Source organism: Crocodylus porosus, unplaced genomic scaffold (genome assembly GCF_001723895.1).
Source record: "Crocodylus porosus isolate Cpor-Errol unplaced genomic scaffold, CroPor_comp1, whole genome shotgun sequence".
NCBI classification, from domain to species: Eukaryota; Metazoa; Chordata; order Crocodylia; family Crocodylidae; genus Crocodylus; species Crocodylus porosus.
The window spans coordinates 114,324,520-114,336,613 of record NW_017728906.1 but is presented as its reverse complement, the minus strand read 5'-3'; the positions used below and the strand labels follow the sequence as shown (position 1 = coordinate 114,336,613).

General features: G+C 45.3%; 1 long non-coding RNA gene across 1 annotated transcript in view; it reads left to right on the top strand.

Annotated features, from left to right (window-relative positions):
- LOC109306413 overlaps positions 1-12,094 on the top strand; it is a 920,948-nt gene that overhangs the window by 152,858 nt on the left and 755,996 nt on the right. The window lies entirely within an intron of this gene.

Here is a 12,094-nt window from a genome sequence, read left to right as displayed (position 1 = left end):
GAGGAGGCCAAAAAGGAGACCTTCCCATTGCCATTGCTCTGGGTCCCTTATAATGGGGGGCAGGGCTTGGGAGACATGCCTTGGCCCTGGTGACTACCTATTAGAGTCCTGCTTGCCCCTGCAGCAGGGGTCACAGGTTTGTCTACCCCTAGGGGGTTGGTTGGACTTTGCCCCTGGGGTGGGGTCTGAAGGGGCATGTGGCCCCTTGGGGGACTAGATGAAATCTGCCCCCACAGCAGGGGCTGCAGGAAGTCCAGGGGGCATCTGCCCCCAACAGAAGGCTCCTGTCCTTCCATCATTTAATATAAAGGAGAGGAAAACCAAACACAAAAGGCCCAATGAATCCAATAGGGGCAGACTGGGGCTGGGGGGATGTGGAGTGGGGAGGAAAGGGGCTGAAGCTAATTGAACTACAGCCCCAGAGGAAACTAGGTGGGCTATGCCCAGGGAAGTTGGGAGAGGCGGTGACACACACACAGGGGCTAGAGAGACTCGAGCTGGCGTACTCAGCCATATAAACACCAGGGCAGGGGCGGGGGGTGGACCACAGGACTTACCACACAAGGGCAAAACACACATGGAAGGCTGATTAGGTAGGTGAAAAAGATTGCCTGAGCAGAGGAAGGGCTCCATTTGTTGAAGCTCAGTCCAGGAACCCCTCAGGCCTCCAGCCAGGCACTTAGTAGCAGGGCTGTGAAATGAGGCACAGGATCAGATGTAGTGAAGCAGCTGTGAGGGAGTGCAAGAGTAAACAGTCAATTAGGGAAGTAATCTAGTGCAGGTGTGGTGCAGGGTGGCACAAGGCGGTGCAGTGGGGAATTTCCCCCTCCCCATCCCAAGGCAAAGCAGTGGCAGTACAGGTGGCAGCAACAGCAGTGGTGTTAACAACCTTCCAAAGCAGCCACCCAAGCTATGTTTCATATGAAGGTGAAGGTGAGGGGCGGCCTGCTGAGGCAGCTGGGGCAGACAAGAAACCCTTAGGTACCAGCAGAGGAAGGGGGAGGGGCCCACAAGCAGTGCAGGCTCCCTCCCTGGGCTATCCCCTGGCTATGGCTGGGCAGCAGGATGGGCAGCAGCCTGGAATGGGAGTGTGGAACCTTGGGTGCGGTGCTTGGGTGTGGTGCAGTGTGGTGGCAATGTGGTGGGGTTTGGTGTGCAGCATGCGGCAGAGGACCTCCCCCCCCGGGGGGGTTGGCAACAGCAGCAGCAGCCTGGGGCAGGAAGAGGCATGTCCAACTTCCCCCCAGAAGCTCCTGAGAACAAACAGCCCAAGTGGCACAATTTGTCCTACACCATAATGCAAGCCCAGGCACATGCATTGAGGCAAAAATCCCCTGTGGGGACCCTCTTTCCAGGGTATCTTACTACTCCACAGTCCCGGAGAGTTGCCTCTTGTTCTCCAGGTCAAGCTCTGTTCCCACCAGGTTTTCTTGCTGCCTGACTGCGCTGCCACCACCCTGGCGTAGGGCCACATGCACCACTGTGTGTAGTGGGCACTTTACCTTGTGCTAGGGGTTGGAGGCCTGGACAGCCTTGTGCAGCACCAGGGCTTGGTTCATTCCTGGACCCTCTAGGCTGCATTGTCTGCACTGAGCTGCTGCCCCACATCAGCAGCTGTTGACCTGAGCCACTTCAAGCACCTCCCAGGATCTCTCACCCTCCATGCAGTGCCTCCTGCACTAAGGTCCCAGTCTCATTCTGAGGGTTGAGGACCTGAGCCAGCTCAGGGGTGATCCTGCTGTATGCACCAGCCTCTGCACTGTGTCTCTGGCCACATGCTAGAGGTTGCAGATCCAAGCCACCTCATGTAGCTCCCAGGGTCTGTATGCCATGCACCGTGCTGCACATCCAGAGCCTAACCGCTGGAGCCATGCCACATTCCTTGCTGTTTTCAATCAGGTCCAGGAGAGCTCTTCTCCTCCCCTCAGGAAAAGGGCATGATGTTATTTCTCTTGCTGCCTCCTGATTGGTGGATGGGCTCCACCAATCAAAACAGCAGGATCTCAAGCCTGGGATTCAACCCAAGCTCTGAAAGTTAAGCCTGCCACATTAGGATGAATATAATTTAGTCCTGCTGATTTGCAGATGTCTAACTTTTTAAAATAATCTTTAACATCTTGTTTCCCTACTGTAAACTAATTATCTCTTCCCTGACCCATGGTTCTAATTGTATCAATCATGTGACAGTCTGACTATTTTTTTGAAGCCCAAAATAAAAAAAAACAAACAACCCCCCCCCAAACAATGAAGGACCTCAGTGTTCTTCACATCATCCATTTCTTGATGCCATTCTCAATTCAGTGGGCTTATATTTTCTTGATCTACCTTTTATTACCAGTGTATTTATAGAATTCTTTTTATTGCCTTTTATGCCTCTTGGTACCTGCATACCAATTGACTTTCCTGATTTTTCTCCCTACAAATCCATACTGTAGTCTTCTAATAATTCTTAGCAATATGGCAGATTTGCATTTTTGCAAGGCCTCTTCTTTAAGTTTCAAGTCATGTAAGAGTTTACAGTTAAACTGGTCAGCTTAGTCCCCAGTTGAATTTTCAGTCATTTATTTGCACATAGCAAACCTTGGCCCCAATTTCTTCCCATTCCTTTCAATTTCTTCTGTGCCTAATTGCTTCCTGTGGGGAGTATGAATAACATAGCTCCCACCTTCTGTACAGGATCTATATCCAAGCATTTTGAGTAAAGTGAGAAGTACTGGAATTTCTTTACTCCTTTGCATAGCCACAACAGGGTTTCTTATAAAACACACAGATTCAGTGTAATAATCTACATCATGGCATTGCCACAATATATTAGGTGAGTGACACTAGTGCTGAGATGGTTGATTTGTCAGTGTGTTTTTTATTGTTCTATTTTCTTGTTCCAAAAGCCATGAAATCCATTTCATTTCTAAGCACCTTTGGTAAAGAAAACTGGGTAAAAATACATTCAACCCACTGAATTAAATCAGCAATTCTTATTCCAAATCAATATCAGTGTAATTGAAATCTACCATGATCAATACACTAGCTTTTTTTTATAGCTCTTCTTTATAGGCAATAATATGACTTAATCTGTCTACTTATCTGAGCTCCCAAATATATCTCCAAGTTGATTTAAGAGGTTAGCACCATTGCTTATTCATACATATATCATGACAGAACCTTTTAGTTCAAGGTTTAGTTCAAAGAGGCAAAAATGGTATTTAATGTGCAATCAAGCAATGTCTATATTTCTAAAAGATGTAAAATTAATTTCACAATGAATGCCGTATACACTTAGCATTATAACAAGTATTACACTTCTGGGAAATATATGGCTCTTGGTGGAATCAGTTGTATCTATTATTTTGTGAAAAGCAAGATAAATTAGGAATTGTATAAACAGTATATGTATATTGTATATGTACAGTATATATGTGGCTCACATTAGAGTAGAAATGTAAATAGATATAATATTAAAGCAACTGTGACTAGATTTGTAAGGATATTTAAGTATCTAATTCTACTGGAAAATCGTTTGGGGAGGGATGGGTTTCCAGTCCCTTTTCCAAAGACTGTATATGCATTTTTTGTTAAGCAGCTAATAAATAAAATGCATAAATTCTTTGAGAAGGGACCAGAAGGTTCTGTGAGCAGAGACCCCTCTTTCTGCAAAAGTGCATTATCCACTAGGTTAGAGAATCAATTGCATACTTGCTTTCTCTTTCTGCACCAATGAATTTTATTTCTTACTTCACAATGGTATAAGTTAAACATACACATCACAGCAGATCAGATCAGTAGATCATAGCTGTAAGTTTATATTGCTTTGGCTGACAAGAGATTGAACCCAAATCTCCCATATGCCTACTTGAGTGATTTTAGTCAGTTTTGGGATTGCAGAAAGTTTTTTCTGGTACCAGTTTTGCTAGTATTCTTATAGAAGGCACACTCTGCTCAGTTTTGGAAAGAAAAATTAATGGAGAAGTTATATGCTGTGGATGCTAACTGTATGAAAATGCATCCCTTGTCACAAGTAAACTGGGCACTGTGAGTGTATCAATTTGGTTGCAGGCCAACTGAGCACTGCAAATGTATCAGCCACTAGGCTGTTTGGTTCAGGATTGAGGAGGGGGAGTTGGGAGTGAAGCAAAGACAAGTTTTACTTATAACAGTAAAGATAAATTTTACTTATAGCAGCAAAACAGCAACAAAAATATGTTTTAGCAGCAAAATATGGTTTACACATATAACAGTTAATAAAAAGGTTAAGCTAATAAATAGACAATATAACAATAAAAGTTAAAAGTTGGCAGTAATAATAAAAACAGACAGACAAATTGACAAAGAGTTCCCACTTGGTTGGCAACTTATTGATATTCCCTCAGTATCAGGTACATGCCAAGTTGAGCCAGTGAAGTCAGGCGTCCCCGATCAATGGTGTTGGAGGGAGCACCGAGGAAGGTCCCTCAGTCAGGATCTGGTCCTTGCCTACACTGGGAGTCTGGAGTCCGGGCTTGGAACAGCAATGACCATTCTGTTCCATCCTTCCTACTGATCACCTCACGTCCATGTTCCTTTATATCTTGTCTTATGCTAATCTGTTGGCTTTAGAGCCACTCACATTCTTACCTTAGGGTAACAACTGTTACCCTATGGGGTTAAAAGGTGTTAGAAATTATCATAAAAGGTTACTGCCTAAACTTGGTTTTACCCAATAAGCAAATCACCACACATCACTTTGGGGTCTGAGATTAGCATTTTCTCTGCCTAAGTTTAACTCACTTGGTTACTTCCTTTTGGAATTTTGTGAAGTGTGTTAATTATACCTTGTAGTCAGGTTTTTCATTTTTACTGACCTTTAAGCAAGAACCATTAAATCAGCTAACATTTGCAGTTTTGTTTTCTATTTCTGCTTTGGGGGGCCCATATTAGTCTAATGATTGGTACAGACAGTTAATTTTAACATTACAGTTATACTTCTCACAGACAGTCTGGCTTGCTTTGGCCTGGCTTAGTGTGCTGTGACTCTGGGTACACATTCAAATGCAGTGCTGAGGAGCAATGAACTTTGTTGTGATATTTGCCAGAGTTTATTGCACTGTGATGATAACACATGTAGATACATCCAATATTCCTTGGATTTGACATTGCCACATGGCAATACATCACCCTGCTTATGACAGTCAGAAGCTCAAGAGGAATATAGGCTCCCCTAATTTATGTACGCTATATGAAAATTCATGATTACATTTTGAGGGGTAGTATAGCATAAAAATATTCTTTCTAAAGAAGAGAAAAAGATAATATTAATGCTACTCTCTGGGAAAGATATTTCTTATCTTGATTAACTTCCTTCAGCCCTCTTTATCACAATATACCCTACATACCTATATTGAGACAAGACAGGTTAGATGCCAATACTGTGTGGATTTTAAAGGAATGGTACAAGCAGGCCCTTTACTCTAAAAACCAAAGGAAAACAAACCAATATCCTCCATACACTTCTCAAAAATTTCTGTTGATGCTTACTCTCTCTCTCTCTCTCAGCATAAAAAACTTTTGTAAAGCCTATTATACCAACTTCTCCACTTAAGACATGCACCCAGTTTTGGAAGGCTGAAAAGGTTCCAGTTTTGGGTAGAAAGGTGTGTGTAGCATGTGAGTCAATATGGTAGTAGCTGTGTCCTACAGGGTTATTTTTGGAGCACTTCCACTATTTTGGGGTGCTTCAAAGGGTATGTCCACCCACCCTTTGAAGGAACTCAAATCATTTGATATGCTTCAAATGTGATATCTGTCCACAACCTAAGTTATGCACTATAATACTGAAAGTGAGTATTTTTTTGTGCCTGTAACTCTAAATGATTTGTCCCAAGCTGTCAGTTTGGATCTGAGGTTCCACATTAGCACTTTAACCAACTTTCTTCTTCAGATAAGGATCATTTCTGAGAAAGCTTTACTTATCTTTAAAAACATCATTTCCATAATTTGTAAAAATACACACTTCTCCTTGTTATTTCATCAAATGTAAATTATATACGTGTCTGTGTGTGTCTCTGTGTGTGTGTGTGTGTGTGTGTGTGTAACCAATTGCATTTGTAATGATTTTTTTCAGGAATAAGGATTATGCCTTTACATTTATTTTAACTAAATGATTAAGTCTCACCTTTAGGAAATAACCTGAAGGTTAATTACTTTCATATAATGCAGCCAGTTTGGCTGTGGGGAAGAAATAAGAATTTTGTTGTTGGGAAGCAATCATTGATAGAAGAGTGGAAATGTTTTGTAGTCCTGACATGATGGTAATCAAAATATTTATGAAAATTCCCTTGGGTAAATATATATATTTTAAGCATAGTGTTTCATTATTCTCAGCCCGCATAGTAAAGGGCAGGTGGACAGATTTTATCCCTGGGCTGGTAAGTATTGTTGACAACTTTTCAGTTCTGCCTTACATCTGCCTGGCCTCCAAAACATTGCAAAAAATCTGAATGCCATATGCTGTATTTTGCTATCTGTCTAATATAAGGTATATATCTATAACTGGAACATAGTGGTATAAAAAGTTTCTGTTATGATTATGTAATTATATTATGATTATGTAATTAACATCAAATTAAAGAATCAAAATGTATATAAAAAGGGAAGGTTTCCAAAAAGAGAAATATAAAATATTCATGCTACTCTCTGGGAAAGATATTTTTTATCTTGATTAACTTTTCTTTCAGTTCTCTTCATCATGATTCATCTTACATATCTATATTGATACAAGGCAGCTTAAATAACAATACTGTGTAGATTTTAAAGGAGGGGCATAAGTAGGTCCTTTACTCTCTAACAACCCAAGAAGAACCAATCAATAACCTCAGTCCTCTCCAGACATGAGAAGAAGAGCTACTTTCCAGAAGAGCTACTTTTCACTCTGTTTTTTCCCTAGCACAGCAGCTTGGTTTCTTCTCCTTGCAAGCTATTTCCACACAACTTGACTATCTTCTTCTCTCTTCTCAGGGATTTTAAGCTCTTGGGGTGTATTCACATATGCAGGCATGTGTACTTGCAGTAGCTCAAATAGAAGCAGTGCATATTTGAACCATGGCTTTTTGCCTCAATGCACATGCCCAGATGTGCACTCTAGTGTGAGGGAAACTGTGCCACTTGGGGCAAAATAACCCTGACTGACTTCTCCTAGATAGGCAGCCAAGGGGAGATAGTGCTGGCCCCACCAGTATAAAAAGCTGCACTGGCAAGCAGCTTGGGGCTACTCACTCTCAGGCTTCTGGGGCCCAGCCATTTGGTACCTGAGGACACTACCCTTTCTGCCAGCTAGACTTCTGAAACATCTCTGAGAGTTCCCTGTACTCTCTACCCACTGCAGAAGTCTGGTGATGAGGACTGCTGCCTGGCTGTGAACTGCTGCCACCTGTGACAGCATGTGGCCCCAAGCCTGCACATCTGCCAGACCTGGATGGGGACTGCATGGACATTAAAGACATCTGAACCTCTGGGCCAGTTGCCAGTGGGCTGTGGCAGCCCAGTTGGCCTTTGTGCACTACTGCCGTGTGCGCCACCATCTGGCCATCTGGGCAGCTGTCACCCAGAAGCTGTTCTCAGGGTGGTGGCCTGTTTTGAACTGTCAAAGCATGTCCTCCTGGTCCCAAGTTGCCAGGAGGTCAGCCACCTCCAGCTGGGTCCTGGGTACCCACTCTGAGCAGGCTCCTTTGCCTGAGTCTTACTACTACCCTCCCTAGTGGAATTCTGGTTTTCCCTATTTAAAAACTGCAAAATCCCGGATAAAAAAATCACAAAGTCGCTCTTTAAAATACCCCCAAATCCATGTTCTTCCACAAGTAAAACAAAAGACCACTAGACATGCATATATATAGAGAGAGAGAGAGTGAGAAAGAGAGAGAGAGAGAGAGAGATCAAATCAGTTGGGCAATGTTTTATTGATGTATTTACAATTGTAAAGCTCTTTGGAAGCCTACCAGTGCCTCCATCATTATAATAAAATAAATTCTAAATATCTATACAGTTAGGCATTGACTTTTGGATTTTTTGTCATAGAAAAATCAGAGCCACTACTACCTGCTTCATTTACCATGATGTGCAGTGCTGAGCAGCACTGATATGCCAATGCCCTGCCCCTGCCCTTGTCCCTCAATCTCAACCCAAAGTCTGAATCACAGGGCCAGGTAGGTGGGGGGAGGAGTTTCTGGGGTTGGCTTGGGGGTGTCGACATCGTGGGTTGATTGTGGGGGGACTGTGGATATGGAGATGGAGTATGGGGGGCTGCTCAGGAGGGGTGGGTCCCTGCTCCCCATGGGGAACAGCACCCCCACACAGCTCACAGACTGCTCCTCCCACAGGGCCACAGCCCCTCAACAGAAGCCACATGACTCTCCACAGGGGCTATCACCCCCCTCCCTGGCATGGCCCTTGTGCTCCCCCATCTGGTCCCAGCCCCCATTCAGTCCCCCAACCCCATCATTATTTCCCCACCTGGTCACAGCCCCTGATTGCTGCCCCAAATAGCCCCAATTTCCCTTCACTCACTGGGTCACCAGGGCCACCGGTCATCAGGGGCACTGGGGCCTCATGGCACAGGCCCAACATGTGGCAGGGAGCAGTGAGGGGCAGTGGGGATTGGCCTTGGCTGTCTTGCACACACTGCTGATGCTGCATCTTGTGTGGGTGCAGCCTGGCTTGGCAGGGTGCCACACACTGTGTGGCAGCTGGGGGCCTCTGGAGCTGAGCAACACCAGCCTGGGTGACAGCCAGAGCTGCCAGACAGTGCACAGCACCTACATAATGGGGAAGCAGCAGCATGGCTGCCAGGAAGCTGGGGCTGAGCTCTGCTTCCCCCGTCACATGGGGGGGGCCCTGCCATGAGTCTCCAAGCAGCTCTGATTGCTGCTGCTGCTGTCAGTAAAGGGAGCAAAGTTGGGTGGGGAAGCAATTGAGGATCTGGGGAGAGCAGGGAAAATGAGGGGAGAGCAGGGGAGAACAAGGGAATTGATGGGCAGTAGGGGACAGCAGGGGTAGCAGGAAAAATGAGAGGACAGCAGGGGAAACAATCGGGGAGGAAGGGAAATGAGGGGAAGCAGGGGAACAAGCAGGGGACTGGAAATGAACCTCTGAAGATGAGCTGGAGACATTCCCCTGCCTGTCTTCAGCCTCAAGAGGCTAGGGATGAGCAGGGAAACATTTTCAGCTCATGTCCAAGGGCTTGTCTCCATGGGGGGCAGATGGAACACATGGGGAGTCAGGGGAACACACAAGAGTTGGGGAGAACGAATGGGGGCTGGGAGTAATGAATGGGGGTGGGGGAATGAATGGGGGCTGGGTCCCCTTCCCCCATCTACAGCTCCCCCATCCGCTACTTACCTGCCTTGAAGCTGGGCCCAGGTCTCTGCAGCTTGCATCGCTGCTTGCCTGCATGGGCAGGCAGCGTGCTTCAGCACTGGGGCAAGGGACAGCCATAGAGACATTCTGGTTAGCCTCTGGTTGTCTCAGGGCATGGTCCAGGACTTTTTCCCCCCAGGGTATTTTTTGAACCCTGGATTTCCAGGGGTCTAATTTTGCCCCCGTGCTGAACATTTGCAGTGCGGGGAATGTTTTTTGGTTCCCACACATGCCTCTTGCAGTGTCTCAAAGGGGTTTAAGATGCTGCAAGAGACACATGCATGCTATTCTGGACACACCCTTACAGTGTACCTATAACAGACACTTAACTGCACAGTAGTGTGATTTACAGTGCAGTAAGCATACATGTTTACAAGTGCACAAACTTACTAAACAATAGAAAACCCTAATCATGAGTAAATTTTATACCTGAAAAGTACCAAATTTATGTGCATTTAGTTACTGCACCATTATGCACATGTAGACTACCTGGGAGCAAGTTTCCTCCTGGATCACTGCTGTCACTAGGGGAATGGTATGAGGCTAGCCCCAGACCTGGGAGCCTCTCCTGCCCCAGGACTGGCCTACGTCAATGGCAGTCCTTGCCTGAGGCCTTTAAAAGCCCTGCAGCACACCAGCAGGGAGCCTGTGGCCACTCCAGGCCCCTGTGACCCCATTGGCAGGCCTCAGGCCAGCTTCCCTATCCTGCCTGCACTGCTGCCTGGTACCACACTGTCAAGCTGCCAGGCCCACACCATCCAGACCTGTAAGCTGTTCCAGGATGCTGCAGGCTTGAGCCAGGCCTGTAAGCCCACAGGCCCAACTTCAAGCAGCTTCTGGCTGCTAGGGCCAGCTGCATATGCCCTCAGCCAACTCCCAGCAGCCTGCCCTGAGTTTACAGGTGTTGTGGGGCATGACCTCTGCTTGTTACACAAATTGACAATTGCTCAAATCATGAGCAAGACTTTATAAAGGGGGATAAGGCAAAGTGCTGCATTTATTGATTACATGAGTTAGACGTAGAGGTTCAGGCACACCGTTCATACAAACACACCCAAATCATCATACACATCATTGCATACAGGCACAAAACAACCATACACATACACAAAACAACCATTTCATTCACACATACACCTGATCTAGTTACCAGCAATAGTTTCTCAATATCAGCCCAGGGTGGCCAACCCAGGCTTATTGGGTAGATGATGATGATTTGAAGATAGCAGATTTGAGAAACAGCTGGAGTGGAGTGAACAGATGCATCTGTGCTCCAATGAAGCAGCAGTAGAGAAAGAGATTCACCCAACTTGGCATTTTTAAAGTGTTCTTTTATAGGGATTGGCATCCTTTGTTTCAGTGCTTTGGGGTTTTTCCATACCCAGCTTCTGTTTTTGCAGTTGTTCTTCTGTTGTCTTCAGCTTATCTTAGCCTTCGAGTGTTTTTATTGCCCATCTGGCAGAATTTCTTCTTCTGTTATCTCCTTTCTGCCTTCAAGCTTCAAAGGGATTCTTCAACCATTTGTTAATTAGTTAGTGGTTGGTAACTTACTTTTGGTGTCTTGTTGCTTACATAAACAGTTGAATCTTTTTCTTCTGTCTCTACAACATTCTCTCACCATTCACCCTTTTACACACACTCATACATAAAGGCTATCCAAGTTCATTCACTTATGTCAAGCAGAAGGATACAAAACAGAGTTTTCAAGTTGTTTACAGGACAAGACTAACATGGTTACATTTCACTATCATTACACTCTATGTTAACATCAGCTACATTAGTTCAGTTCATGCTACATGCTGTCCAGCTGCCAGTCTCATTCTAGACCCATGCACTGGACACTGCAAGCAGCTGTCCAGGACAGAGTTAGCCCCAGGCCTCACAGATATTTTTCAGTATACAGGCTGTGATGATGACACAGGGGAGGTCCTCCATGGCAAACTCGAGGCAGGTGGTAAGGGTATGCCAGTGGTCCTTGAGGCAGCCAAAGACATGCTCCACCAGGGCATGGGACCATCTCAAGCAGCTCTCAAAGTGGGCCTTGTGGGCTCCAGTGTATGGCCACATAATTAATGGGAGCAGCAGGAAAGTGGGGTCCCCAATGAATAGTGGTAGGACCACCATGATGCCCACCAGCAGTTCTGGCACCCCTACATGAAGCACTCACTGTCAAATGGTCTGGGCAGGCTGGAGTTCTTGAACATGTGGGCATCATGGGTGCTGCCCACACAACCAATGCTCATATGTGTGAAGGAGCCATGGTGGTCCATGGTGTAGATACTTGCCCAAAAACATTTATTCGAAAGTAATTTTCTTGCAGGTAAACTGGTGCCACATCAAATACACGTCTAGATGCACCTTCAGCGAAACACTCTCTCACTAGCAGAATGCCCCACAGCTGAACATCCTCAGCAGGGCTAGCTGCCCTTTCTGAAGGGGCAAACCATACTGTTACAAAGCATATTTTGTTTTGATCTTTGGAACAATTTCATTATTAGGCTTTTATAAATTTTAAATTGTCCATCTGTAAATCTAAAACAGTTGCATGAGGAAAAATATGCAAATGAGATTTTCATAGAAATCATCAGGGCTGGAAGGGACCTCGAGAGATCATCGAATCCAGCCCCCTGCCCAAAGGGCAGGAAGTCAGATGGGGTCATAGGATCCCAGCAAGATAAGCATCCAATTTACTCTTGAAGGTGTTCAATGT